Below are 13,719 nucleotides of genomic sequence, written 5' to 3'. Positions count from 1 at the left end.
TATTAATGATACTCTGTTATGCTTGTAGACAGGAGTAAGCTGTCCTCCTTTGAGGCTCCACTCAACAGCTGATTCAGACAGATACAGACACCCATAGCCAAACAGTGGATGGAGCTTGAGAACTCTTATGGAAGAGTAGGGGGAGGGAATGCTGCCCTGAAGGGGATAGAAACTCTACAGGAAGACCAGTCAAGTCAACTAACTTGGACCCTTGGGGCTCTCAGAGACTGAACCACCAACCAAAGAGCATACACAGGCTGGACCTAGGCCTCCCTGCACATATGTAGCAGAGGTACAGCTTTGTCTTCAAGTGGGTCCTAAACAACTGGAGCAGGGCTATCCCAAAGCTGTTGCCTGCCTGTGAGATATGTTCTAGCTAGGCTGCCTTGTCTGGCCTCAATGGGAGAGGAAGTGTCTAGCTTCGAAGAGACTTGACTTGCCAGGGTAGGGGGAATAGCTGGGGGAGGCACCTATTCAGAGGAGAAGGGGAAGGGAAGATGGGGGAAGGATTGTGAGAGGGGGGAGACTGGGACGTGGGCAGTGAGCAGGATGCAAAGTGAATAAGTAAAAAGAATTAAATTAAAATTTTCGCATTTTGAAGGAGGGGGAGAAGAAGCCAGCAGGACCCTTTAGTACTCAGCTCCAGGTCTCTAACCAGGCATGTAATTTGCAGAGGCCCACATGACAACAAGTGGCGATGTATATTAGAGAGCAAATCCAATCACCTAGTGAAGCTGTTTCTCTGCTGCTGTGACTTCGTAACAGTGAGATGAGCAGCAACTGCCACTTTCTGCCCAGCATCTCCTCATTGGCACGATTATTTCAGAAAACAATAGTGTCTTCTTGTTCTTTGATCTTCACAACAGCAAATGGAACTCTAGAGTTCAGGAATGAAGTTCCTCTCCAAGCCAAGGCTCTGTCAGCAGCCTGGTCAGACTGTCTGGAAGGGCAGCCGACAGGAAGTCCGTTAGGCTTCTTCTGGGCTTGGATATGTCCTCGCCAGGAAACTGTCCTCTTCTGGCTGCAGCTTTCAACTTGCGATTCTCCTTTTTCTCCCCAGCCAACCACAGGCAGGTGGAAATGGAAGATGCCAGAGAAGCCCAGCAAAGCTGAATGCGGCTGCACCTTGCAAAGGCCTTTTGTTCTGTATATTGACAGGACAAAGTATGGTTGGAGATGGAATCTCTTCCCGGGGGCCTGCTGAGGTGGGTAAGAGAGTCTATCTCAGGTTGGCATATGACTTAGTGAGTAAAGGCATGTGACACCAACCCTGACAACCTGAGTCTGACCCCTTAGACCTATATAGTAGAAGAATAAAGCAACCCCCTCTGGCTTTCCTGGGTGGGCATGCTCGCATACACACACACACACACCAATAATTAAAAAATACTTAAAAACAGCGTCTGTTTACAGGAATATTTCCATAGGAAAAGCTGAGTCTTTTGGTACAAAGGGCTGTACCACCAGAGCTCTAGGCTGAAGATCAGAAAGAAATAGTCAAAGAAAGGTGAGCTTCCTCTGAGAAAAAATCTTGTCCTCGTACCTTCCTTTTTCTATCCACAACTCAGTGGTCGGTTCTGCAGGTCACACAGGACATTCATCCACCTGTCTGTCCATCCATCTATCCTTCCTTTCTTCCTGCTTCCTCTCCCTCCTTCTCCCCCCACTCTGTCTTTCCCTCTCTCCAGCCTTCCTCTCTCATTCCCTTCATTACTTCAACAGAGAGCCATCATGAGGACTTTACTCAATGAGTGGATAGAATGCCCACAGTTTTGGTCCTGCAAGATGGCTTCTAGTATGGGACACTCTGTATGGTCCTTCCACTGTGGAACACTTTGGGTTCTTCAGAGTTTTGCTTCTCTTTGGCTTATGTCCAAGGAGAGGAATACCCATGCATCGGTCATGTCTACGTGGCCTGGGAACACTTTCCTGTTCTTCTGTTTCCAGTCTCATGTTGTGTACTTTGCTTCCTTTTGCTCAACACATAGCCTCTCACCATCAAAAAGATGAGGATAATGACTTAGAGTAAGGCTGAAAAAGACAAGGAAAAAGATGTTTATTCCATCCACTCTTTCAGGTGAGGCCTACAGTGTGACTAGAGTCACAGGTGTGGCTCAAGATTCACAGGGGCACTTGGGTTTCTCCCAAGGTCTAGTTTCCCATAGAAAGTTTGCAGGAGTGACCTCATGGCCAAGGGTTGGCTTTACAATCCAGAAATGGCATGTTCCAGTATGTCAGTGCTGAGTTGCCCTATCTTCCACTTTCATTTTTAAGACAGTGAGCAGATGAGTAAGGCCCTGACAACAGTGAATTTCAGATCACATACATTCAGAGAGGTTAACTAACCATTGGGAAGCCACTTGCATATTAACATCTTAAAACTAAGGTTCAAAATCAGTCCCTCAGTTTTCTTCTAAATGGCTACTTTGGTAGCATCATAGAGAAGTACTATACAGAGGTGTTTTCTGGTATGATCGTGCAAAATTTCAAATTGTAGGCATGGATTTCTTCTTCATCAACATGTACATCTCCTGGTAATGTGACTATGGCTCATCCATCAGGCAGTGTGCTCTCTTTCCCATCCCTGGACTCTGCAATGTTCTGTAATTCCTTTGGTACCAACACACAATGAACAGGGGAATTGTGCAAGTCACAGAGACCAAACTTGAGTGGCTCTTGCTGGCGTTTGCTCTTGACCTCTTGAAACTTTCCTGAGACCACTGAGGAAGAATGTGTGGTCAGTCGTCTGGTAAAGGAAGGTCATATGGGGAAGAATCAAGGCAGACATCAAATGCCTGCCATGTGACTGCCCAGCTCTGCTGACCCCACAGCTTAATGGGCTGTGGGATGAGCTGAGGCCTTGCAGAGGATAGAACACTTCCCCAAGCCATTTCACAGTCCCGGGAAGAGGAGCTTGCAGCTGTGCTAATGCAGTGGATTTAGGGGGAGTTCACTGACTCATTCATTTCATGTGCTCTGAACACCCCTAATGTACCATCTCACTCAACAGTCACAAAGACTCTCCAATGTTCTCATTAAGTTTCTATTTTATAGAAATGGAATCTGAGTCTCAGAAAAATTATACCAAGCCCAGGAAGGATAGGCCTGAGTTTGCATTCATTTCAATGTGGCTGTATGGGCCAGTATTCTTCTATACTACTGCTCTATAAAAAGTCTGAGTGTTGCAATGATGTGAGCATATTATAGAACAGGCTGCAGAATGGTTTGCCCCTAAACTGCACTATTTTGTTGTTTTTAATGAATAAAGTTTGGTTTATTGAATGATAGAGGGACTTGTTAAGTGAAGTGTGAGGTTTAACTTTTTAGGATTTATTTTTATTTTATTTTATTTTAATTTTATTTTAATGTGTGCCTGAACATATGTATGTGCATCATGTTTATGCCTGGCGTCTGTGAAGGACAGAAAAGACATTCAGATCTCCTGGGACTAGAGAAAGTTGTGATCTGCCATGTGTGTGATTTAATAGTAGGTATCTTAACCATGAGTCATCTCTCTAGATTCAAGTACTGGAGTTTGATCAGTCTAAAACAAGACACTTATACCACCTGCTAAATGCTCAGACACCCTCATGAAAGAAGGAACAGAAAGAATGTAAATCCAGAAGTAGAGAGAAAGCCTGAGAAATGCTTCTACATGTGACATAGCTACTGCAATCACAAATTCACAGCAACTGCCTTTGCCTGCACTGGTACTGCACAAGACTGGGCCTGCTGACAGTTAGTCAAGGATGTGGAGGGGCCCATGGACCCTTACTTTTCTTTGATGAACTCTTGGTTGTTGGTAGATGCTGAGTGAGAGGAAGCCATTGTCTTCGGTTGTGCAGCCATTGACGAGTCCACCCTATTTTAATAGATAATTCCACAACTTAGTTACACAGACAGCCCTGATTGAACTCAATGGGGTCACAAAACAAGACAAACAAAAAACCAAACATACAAAAAGGACAGGAAGGTAGAAAAACCTCTTGTAGGAAGGAAGGGAGTTGATGGAGATGAGAGGGAGAAAAGAGAGGACAGAGGAGGAACATAGACTACATTATGTCCATATGTGAAATTGTCAAAGCATCCTTGACTGTCAGTAGGCCCAGTCTTATGCATACCAACGAAGGCAAAGGCAGTTGCTGTGAATTTGTGATTGAAGTAACAAAAGTAAAAGAAAAGGACACGCCCATGGAGAGAATGTGCAGAGAGAGGAAGAGGGAGGGAGGGAGGGAGGGAGGGAGGGAGAGAGGATTTCTTTGTAGCACACTTTTAATTCTTCTAGGCACATGGATAGAACTGTCAGGACAAAGAGGCTGGAGTCAAGAGAAGACACAGTGAGCTGGTAAGATGGCTGCAGTCTGTGGTTCTTGGCCTTCTTAACGCTGTGACCCTTTAATACAGATCCTAATGTTGTGGTGACTCTCCAACTGTAAAATTATTTTTATTGCTACTCCATAACTGTAATTTTGCAATTGTTACGAATCATAATGTAAATATCTGTGGTTTCCAATATTCTTAGGTGACCCTCATGAAAGGGTCATTTGACCCGCACCTCCCCCCAGGTTGAGAAACACTGGCCTTGTTCATAAAAGGACTTGTTATGTAAAAATAGTATATGAGTTTGATCCCCGGAACCCACCATGGAAAGAAAGACCTAACTCCCAAAAGTTGTTCTCTGACCTCCACATTTGGACTGTAACACATGCACCCCCCACAAACCAACAAGAAACAAACAATATTTTTAAAAGAGAGGATGCTAGACTTCTTAAGCTACCCAAGGCAGAGGGTGTCTTGGACTTGTATGTGTTTTGCTGAGCGGAAGCCAGGCTGACTGAGATTGGGGTTCATAATTCCTGGCTGCTTTTCATTGTTGTGTAACTCAGGGGGACAGCACAGGAGAGATTTTCAGAAAGCACCTATGGACTATTCATCATATCCTATTACAGAAAGAACTGATGATGTATTCACTATATACTGCCATGTATATTACTATGTGCTAAGTTGTTCTCCTTCCCTATAGTGGTCCTCTTCATCGCCCTCTATTACCTCTGTGTGTGTGTATGTGTGTGTGTGTGTGTGTGTGTGTGTGTGTGTGTGTGNGAGAGAGAGAGAGAGAGAGAGAGAGAGAGAGAGAGAGACTGATTATCTATCATCTCTCCCTCTTAAGGAAGCAGATTGGCATGTGTTGAATGTCTTTACTGAACAAATTCTGCTTCTGATTTATCCTCTTCCCACCATAGCAGCAAAGTTATAATGGTAAGAACTTTAGGAAACTGCTCACATTGTGTTCATATGTAGGAAGCAGAAGGCCATGAATACTGGTGTTCAGCTAACTTCAGGGTGCATCCTTCAATTTATTTAAACTAATCCAGGTAATCAATCACATCGATGCTCATTGGCTTTTTAGTGAGTCTAGAGTGTGATAAATCAATATGGATCACTTGACCATCACAGGGTGGAAAAGAGGGAAAGAGTGCAGGAGGAAGTGCAACTAAAAGACGGTGGTGTGTCTCCAACCTAAGTAGAGTTGAGTTGTGGATCACTGTGCCATCATTACAGTAGATATCACAGTTATTCCTGGCTCAGTAGGCAAAGATGACAGGAGTAAAGGGCACCAGCATGGTTACATCATGGAGTTGCCTAGCCCGTGGTCCTACAACACACCATAAACCAGCATGCACCATTCTATTCCTTCACAAAGGGAAGATGTTGGTGAACTCAGAACTCAGAACACTTTCAGAACAGGTCATCTCTTCCCTTACAGAGGTCTAAAGAGGCATTTGAAAAGCAAGTGAACACAAATAAAGCTCAAGAAGCTGAAGTGTCTAAGTGAGGATACCTCAGTCCCACTTGGGAGAGAGAAGAAAGCAATCACAAGTGGGGAGGGAGGGAGAGACCTGGGAGGGAAAGTGGACAGGGTTGTGGGGCACTGAGGGGTAGAGGGGAACCTGATCTGGTATTGGGTGAGGGAAAAGGACTGAAACCCTGAGGGACAGCAGAAAGAATGTAAACAGGCAACCTCAGGAAATAGGAGGTTGGGGGAACATCCCCTAACCCCCAGAGTGTACCTGGGAGGTGAGAAACTCCCAGGACTCAAAGGGAGGGACCTTTGATGAAATGCCTGACAGTAGGGAGAGGGAACTTATAGAGCCCACCTCCAGCAGGAAGAAAGGACATCAAGTGAGGGATGGGGTTGCCATCCCACAGTCACACCTCTGACCCATAATTGATTCTGTCTGAAAGGATTACAGGGATGGAAATGGAGAAGAGCCTGAGAAAAAGAAGGTCCAGCAACAGGCCCAAAGTGGAATCCAGCTCAAGGGGAGGTCCCAAGGCCTGACACTATTACTGAGGCTATGGAATGCTCACAAAAAGGGACCTGTCATGACTGTCCTCCAAAAGACCCAACAAGCAGCTGAAAGAATCAGATGCAGTTATTTGCACTCAACCAATGGACAGAAGCAGCTGATCCCTGTTGTTGAATTAGGGAAAGGCTGATAAACGCTGAAGAGCGATGCTGTAGGAGGACCAGCATTCAAACATCGGACCACCAAACAGACAGCATACACCAGCTGATATGAGGCCCCCAACACACACACAGAGTAGAGGACTTCCAGGTCTGTGTTCATTCAGAGATGATGCACCTAACCTTCAAGAGACTGGAGGCCCCAGGGAGTTTAGAGGTCAGGTGAGGTGGGGGGTGGGAGCATCCATGTGAAGAAGGGGTGGGGAGGAGGTATGAGATGTGGAGTAGTTGGTGGGTGGATGGGGAGGGGCAGGGAATGGAATATGGAGTGTAAAAAATGAATTATAAATAAAATTAAACTTTAAAAAGAAAAAATAAAATATAAAAAAAAGAAACAAAAAGGAAATATCTGCTAATTCAAAGAAACAGTTCTACCCTCTGACTTTATTTCTCAACTCCCTCAAAATGACATAATAGAATAGTCCCATGTTTTTCTAAATGCCCTTTGATCTTTGGTCAGGTAAACAAGGTGGGGGGGGGCAAACTCATTCTACTAAAGGTAAAGGGAGCAGAAAAGAAAGAGGCAACCATCTCCCTCAAATGACATAACAGAATGTTGACTGGACTTGCTAGAGCATGTGTTAGGGACAAGGCACATTTCCCCTAGGCAGAGAGTCTATGTTTTGTTTTAGATCAGTTAGAAAATTTCAACAGACCTAATGTGTAGAGTCAAGAATGACCACCTGTCCATTGAATCTCTGCTCCACAGACCTTCCAAAGAAGCTGGCTGGCGGAAGCCTAGACTCTTCCTTCCGTACATCTGTATTTCTCAAGCCGTCAGGTCATAGCTGTGGCTACCAAGTGTAGTTATTTGCTATGCTTATATTTTTAAGATTATGCACATGGTATCTATATGTATAGACACACAGTCACACACATATGTACATATACACACATACATGCACATAGATGATCCTCAGTGATTAGAGGCTCTTTTAGAAAATTCAGAACTTCTTCATTTTCAAAATTGTTTAATTGTGATAAAGTGGATATGATACAAATGTGACATTTTGGCCAGTTTTTAAGTTTGTAGTTCTATATTTTTAAGTTCGTTCTACTGTTGAGCAACCACTATCAGCATCCCATGGACACCAAACTAAGCTTTACTCATTGAGTATTGATTTGTTGTCCCCACCTCACCCTTGCTTCTTATGAGTACCATCCCTCTTCTTACAAATTCAGGTCCAGTGGGCAGACAAGGAGCATCATCAAAGTGAACAAATATCAAAGTGTCTGCCTTTTGGTGAGTAGTGTATTTCACTTTGTATGCTTTCAAGCATCATTCTGGTGATGGCGGTACCATTTTACATACCCATTAACAGCATACACTGTCTCTGCTTTCTCTGAAACACTTGCTAGTCTCTGTTTCTTTAGTAGTAACCATCTTAATGCATGAGCTTACTGTCACATGGGTAACAAGCCCTGAGTTATATCCAGGTAGTCAGAATCTAAGAGGCAGGAGTTTAACACTCTCTTCTCATGATAATGGTGCTCTAACTCAGGTTTGCAGGAACTCCTAAAGAGTGCATGGAACTCTTCAGCACAGGGTACTCACTATTTGTCGGTATGGTGGGAGACACAACACATCTTCATTAGCAATTGGTTTGGTTAAAAACAAGTCCATAACCTGGAACAGATAAAATCAGAACAACTCCTGACCTTTGGTGCAAATGTCAAGGGACCCGAATGTGGATAATTTTGGAAGGCAGCTGAAGAGGTGAATTATGACTTGTCTTGATGCTTCCTGCTTTCGGTTGGGACTGGAAATGGAAGTGCCAAGCCCTGCCAGGAAGTCATCTCTCGTGGTTTTACTGGCCAGGGCTAATTTAGGAAGTGCTGGAAATCTTCTAGAAACCCCTTGGGAAATTTTTACCTTGCTTTCCTGCATAAAAAGTTCCACTTAGCTACAAAACCCTTCAGAGTGGAATCTGGGCTCCCTGTTGGCTTCTCTGGGCAAATCTTGTATTTGTTCCTAGTGTGAAGTGTGAAGCAGGGCAGCTCGGGTGACAGGGGACCTCCAGAGGATGAAAAATGATCTGTGGGCACGTGCTGGCTTGCTCAGGTGGTCACCCATCTCATCCACTCACTGCCTTAGGACCCGGTGGGAAGATTTCTATGTTACCGGGGAAGAGTGCAAGGCCAGAGGAGGTGGTCTGTTTATCCAACTACCCAGTTAGGTGAGAAAGTCAACACACAAACCAAATTAATCTACTTCCTTAAACTACAATTTTGCCATCTGCTCTTTGTTTCAGAATTATCAGAAATAATTTCTTTCTTAAAAGAGAGTCTACCTTTCACAGTCTGGTGCCAAGGAATCTTAATTTCTTTGAACAGGAAGCTGATATGTGTCTGCAAGTCCACAGCAAGACAGACTGAGGCCTGTGGCCACCTTCGATTCCTATCTGCTTTTCTTCCCCCACTTGTAGCCCATGTGTTTCTCACAGCTCCAGTCCAGGCCTGTGTCTCCCTTATTCATACCCATCCTCTTTCTCGAGCACCCCTGTCACTTCTTCATTTAGCCAAGTTCTATTGTCTATACAAGGCCCTGTCCAGGGGGTCCTCAGAGAAACCAGTCTCTTTTCCTTTTTTTTTTTTTTTTTTTTGTGTGTGATACATCATGATCTCCCTGCCAGTTAGAGAGTGTCTTTTTTTACTTCCAAGAAGGTATGCAGGTGAAAAGTCTGATACAGGGACACAGTTGAGGTTGGTGAGACACAATAAAGGAAAATCTCCATGTAGATCAAAGGGAAGGAATAACGTGGGCTGGCAGTAGGAAATGAGTCAGATGAGGCAGCATTCAGATTTGGATGGTAACAATTTGAGACAGAGATAGCAGGGTTGCCAACCATAGTGGAACAGAGAGAGGGTGGGTTGGTCAGAGAAAGGAACAGTTTCTCCTGGCTAGGGGCAGTTTCCTCCAGAAGGACTGATGTAAACAAAGGTAGAGCTGGAGTCAGACATGGAATCAGAGACCATCCCTGTCCTCCAGAGAAAAATGTGAATATAAGATCCTTAATAACATAAAGAACAAATAAGAGAGTATCCATCATTACTTATGCCAGATTAAAACCAACCACAGTTTATTAACTTATATTTAAATTGTTTTTGAGTTTACTATACTTAGTGAATCACCCAGACTATGTCTCTCCCCTTGTAGAGAAGATGGTTGAAGAAGAAAAACACAGATCAAGTCTGGTGTGTTTTCATTTAGCACCCACATCTCAAAGATACCTAGCAAGTAAATGTTGAGAGAGTGAATTAATCCCCTACCTTAAAATAAATATCCTATAGGCATATTTTTCCTAGTGATAATATTTTATTATTCATACTTGTTCAAGAGTATTCTTTAATGATAGAAGTAGGAGGTCTAAAATTCTAGTTCAGTTTTCCTCCTCAAAAGTCAACTTTAATAACTAAGAACTGTGTGTCCTATGAAAGATGGATACAGTTCAATTCCTCTGAAAAGTTAAAAAATCTTAATTACTGTTGTAGCATTATATCTTGAAGATAAAGCAAAATTTGGTGTCTTTTAAAATTTTTATTCGGTGCTTCAAATATTTTGAGCAACTTGGAAATTCAACGTACATATCCCACAACATTTTTACTTAAAAAGGAAGTTAGAATCAAAACATCACTCTCTCCAAAAGAGTGGGTATGAAGGCTGGTAGCACCTTGTGCATGAGTCATGGAATGGCTCTGAGGCCATTTTCATACTCCCACCTTGAACAGGATAAGGTACTTGGTACTGGCACATGGCAGGCCACTGAGTGAGAACAAGCTCTAATATTATGTCTTATCTGCTCTATGTCATGCTAACCTGATGCAGTCCTGAGTCCCAGTCACTAGAAGCTTCCCAGATCCTACCTAGGAGATGTGAGCTTCCTATTATTCAATCGCCAGGCTGAGAGCACAAACACCTCACCTTACTGCACCTGGCACACACACAGTGATCAGGTTTTGAAGGTCTAATGCAGTCTTGGGAGGGTTTTTGTCCTTTGTTCTTGGTGACAAAACAAGAGCAAACTAGCCTGAGGTTAGCTGTGAGGAGATGAGGCTTCTTGAAGCACACATATTTCTATCAAGTTATGGTGATGGTGTTCAGAAGTCATCTGTTTCTCCCCATCCTTATAAGGATTTCCAGGAAGGTAAGGATTGAGGTGGGCAGTAGGTCCTGAGGAAGATGGAGTGTGCCAGGCAATTTGGCAATGATACTGGGGTCAAGTAAGGAGTGAATTGTTTATATGAGGCAGAAGGATGTCAGGAGCAGGAATAGGGAACATCAGCTTTAAGTTTTCCCTTGTAGATCATAATCCCTTAATGCTAGGCCAGCATCTGTGAAGTGTCTATTAGAAGTTATAGTCTGCTGTTTAGCTACACTCTGAGGCTAAGTAGGATAAGCTCTGACAGTGATCTCAGCAACCTGAAGATCCCAGGCCTGGTCAGAGCAAGGAAGAGTTTCTCCTGGCTAGGGGCAGTTTCCTCCAGGCTAGGGGCAGTTTCCCCCACAAGGATTGATGCAAATAAAGGATCTTCAGGATCCTGAAGCCTGAAGGGTAATAGTACCTGCCAGTATGGATGTGAGGGAGGTAAAGCTGCCTGGGGATCCGCTGCTAGTCAGTAAGCTCGGGCTGACCTGATGCTTGCTTAGACTATTTTGGTAAGTGCTAGAGAGAGAGCTCAGTGGTTAAGAGCACTTGTTGACTTTTCTTGAGGATCTAGTTTGATTACAGAACCCATATGTGGCTCATAACTTTCTATAACTCCAGATCCAGGACTCATCCCCCTTTTCTGGCCTCTACTGGGAACCAGGCACATGAGTGGTGCATAGACATACATGCAGGCAAAATATTCATGCATATTTTTTTAAATTAGAAAAGAATACCATGGGAAGATATAAAATGTGGCAATAGTCCAGTTACTCATATTCTTACCAGTTTTTTTCCCAGAAAAGTTAGATCATTATAGATCAGATGTCAAGATATTTTAAGCCTAGCATTTATCCATATACAAAGCTGCAATCTTGTCAGGCCCGATGCAAACCATAAAAATAGAATCACCCTGTATCCTAGGAGCAGAAAGCAACGAGAGTGGGCACTGGGGGACAAAATGTGGCCAGCTCAAAAGATTGGAGACAGTCTGGGGTGGGAATTTATCACATATTTAAATATTAGTTATATGGCCTCAACAAAATAATATGTCCACTCAAGTTAGTGAACTCAGAGATATGTAGAGGCACATACCCACATATTTTCTCAGTGTAATGGGGAATTTGAGGTGACATTTTGATTTGGCTGTCATGACCAAATCTTGGTCAATGAAGTCTAAAAGTTACTGTGAGGTAGGTTCCAGCAGATGGCCCTCACAGATCCAAGCAGACTGGTCCAATCAGACAAGAAAACAGGTTCCCAGGAGAGGAAGGAATGAGTGCAACAACCTATATCGCCTCTTTCCATGGTCCCTAAGTATTAGTCACATTTCTCATTGGAGTGACAAAATCAAAGAAGAGGTGTCTCAGAAAAGATGGGTACTTTACTCACAGTTTGCAAGCATAGTTCATCATGGGGAGCAAAGCATGAGGCAGTCAGCCCCATGGCACCCACCCTCAGGAAGCAAACAATGCCAGTTCTTGTACTTTCTTTTCCTTATTCAGTCCAGGACCCTGTCTACCCCATGAGGCCATTTTTGCCCATGTTGAGGGTGGGGCCTCTGACCTCAGTTAAACATCTCTGGAAATGCCATAACAGATTATCCCAGAGGTTTTTCTCCAAAGTGATTCAAATAAAATAGTATTGAGATGACAAGGTTCAAATTCTAGTTTGCTCTCTTGCTGCTCTCAGAGTTTCTATGAGACATCTACTTGAAATTCATTTGTCTGTACACTCATTTTGTGTGTCTTGTTCTCTGGAAAACCCTGACTTACGACAGGTATACCTGCTGCTATCTGTTTACTTCACCTAGTTCCAACATCTTCATCTTATGATTCTCCTCTACTTTTTGCCATGCAGAATTCCTGGCCAGTGTTCTTCCCTCTCTCTTATGTGTGGGACATAATGATTCCTGTGGCATGATAATTCCTACTCATGGTAGGCTTTCTCTCTTCAGTTAAATCTCTCTGGCACTACCCTTATAGACATATCCAAATGTGTATCTACTGGGTGTTCTAAATCCAGCAAGGCTGGCAATCAAGATGAACCACTGTTTGCATGTTTAACTACAACTTTGCTTCTCCAGGCCTGTCTGGACTCTGCTTGAGAACCCAGCTTTATTGGCAGACACATACCATGTGAGGATCCATATGGAGACACCTTCTCAGTTTTTCCTCTATATGATGGTAAACGCATTTTTAAGCGTTCAACTCCAGGAAATAGACTTTCCCCTTTCAATAGCCAGGCACAACTAGTTGCTTAGGTCTCTGATATACCTTATTCCTTCTATACTATGACTTAAACCTTTTGTTAAAATATAGCTTGATGACAGAATTTTTTGTACTTTTATATTTATATTGTACAATTTTTAATGTATTCATAGAGCTATGAATCATTATTTCTGCTCATAGGAAACCCTTTTATTCAGTGTTCACACCTATTAATAATCCATCCCTGTACACTGGCACTGTAGGCCTCAAGGTATACATTTCCAACTCTTTGCAGCAATGGGGATACCAGATGGCTACCTTGAGACAAGTAAGCTTGGCAGGAAAGTGTAGACCTTGAGAACTGGGAAAGTAGGAGTTCAACCAATGAAGAGAAAATGGAATCTGTAACCTAAGAAGATAGAACAGGTCACATGCAAATATCTTTAAAAAGGTTCTCTATTCCAATATATAAAAATAGCTTTGCTTCTTTGGTTATAGTTGATGGACCATTGATGCCCACAGTCCACAGAAAAGACTAAAGGAAAGCCATTGCTCTTACTTTTTCTGCTGTGAGAAATAATGGTCTCTGTGTATTTTTTAAAATGTTAAACTGTGGTTAAATAATGTGCCAACTCCATGTCTTTACCTCTTTCCTAAAATTTAATGGGAGAAGTGGTAATGAACATTCTAGTTTCTCCTCTTCTGAATTTTCTTTAGCTCAGTGGTCCATGACACCCCTGCATAGAGCTGTAGTTATCGGGTTCTGTCCTGTGTGCACAGCATCCTTCTTGCAACGACGGTGACCTTTTTCTATCAGCAAAGAGAAAGGGGCAAG

The sequence above is a fragment of the Mus caroli genome, chromosome 11 (genome assembly GCF_900094665.2).
Source record: "Mus caroli chromosome 11, CAROLI_EIJ_v1.1, whole genome shotgun sequence".
Lineage (NCBI taxonomy): Eukaryota > Metazoa > Chordata > Mammalia > Rodentia > Muridae > Mus > Mus caroli.
The sequence above is the reverse complement of the archived record's forward strand: the minus strand, read 5'-3'. Positions refer to the sequence as shown.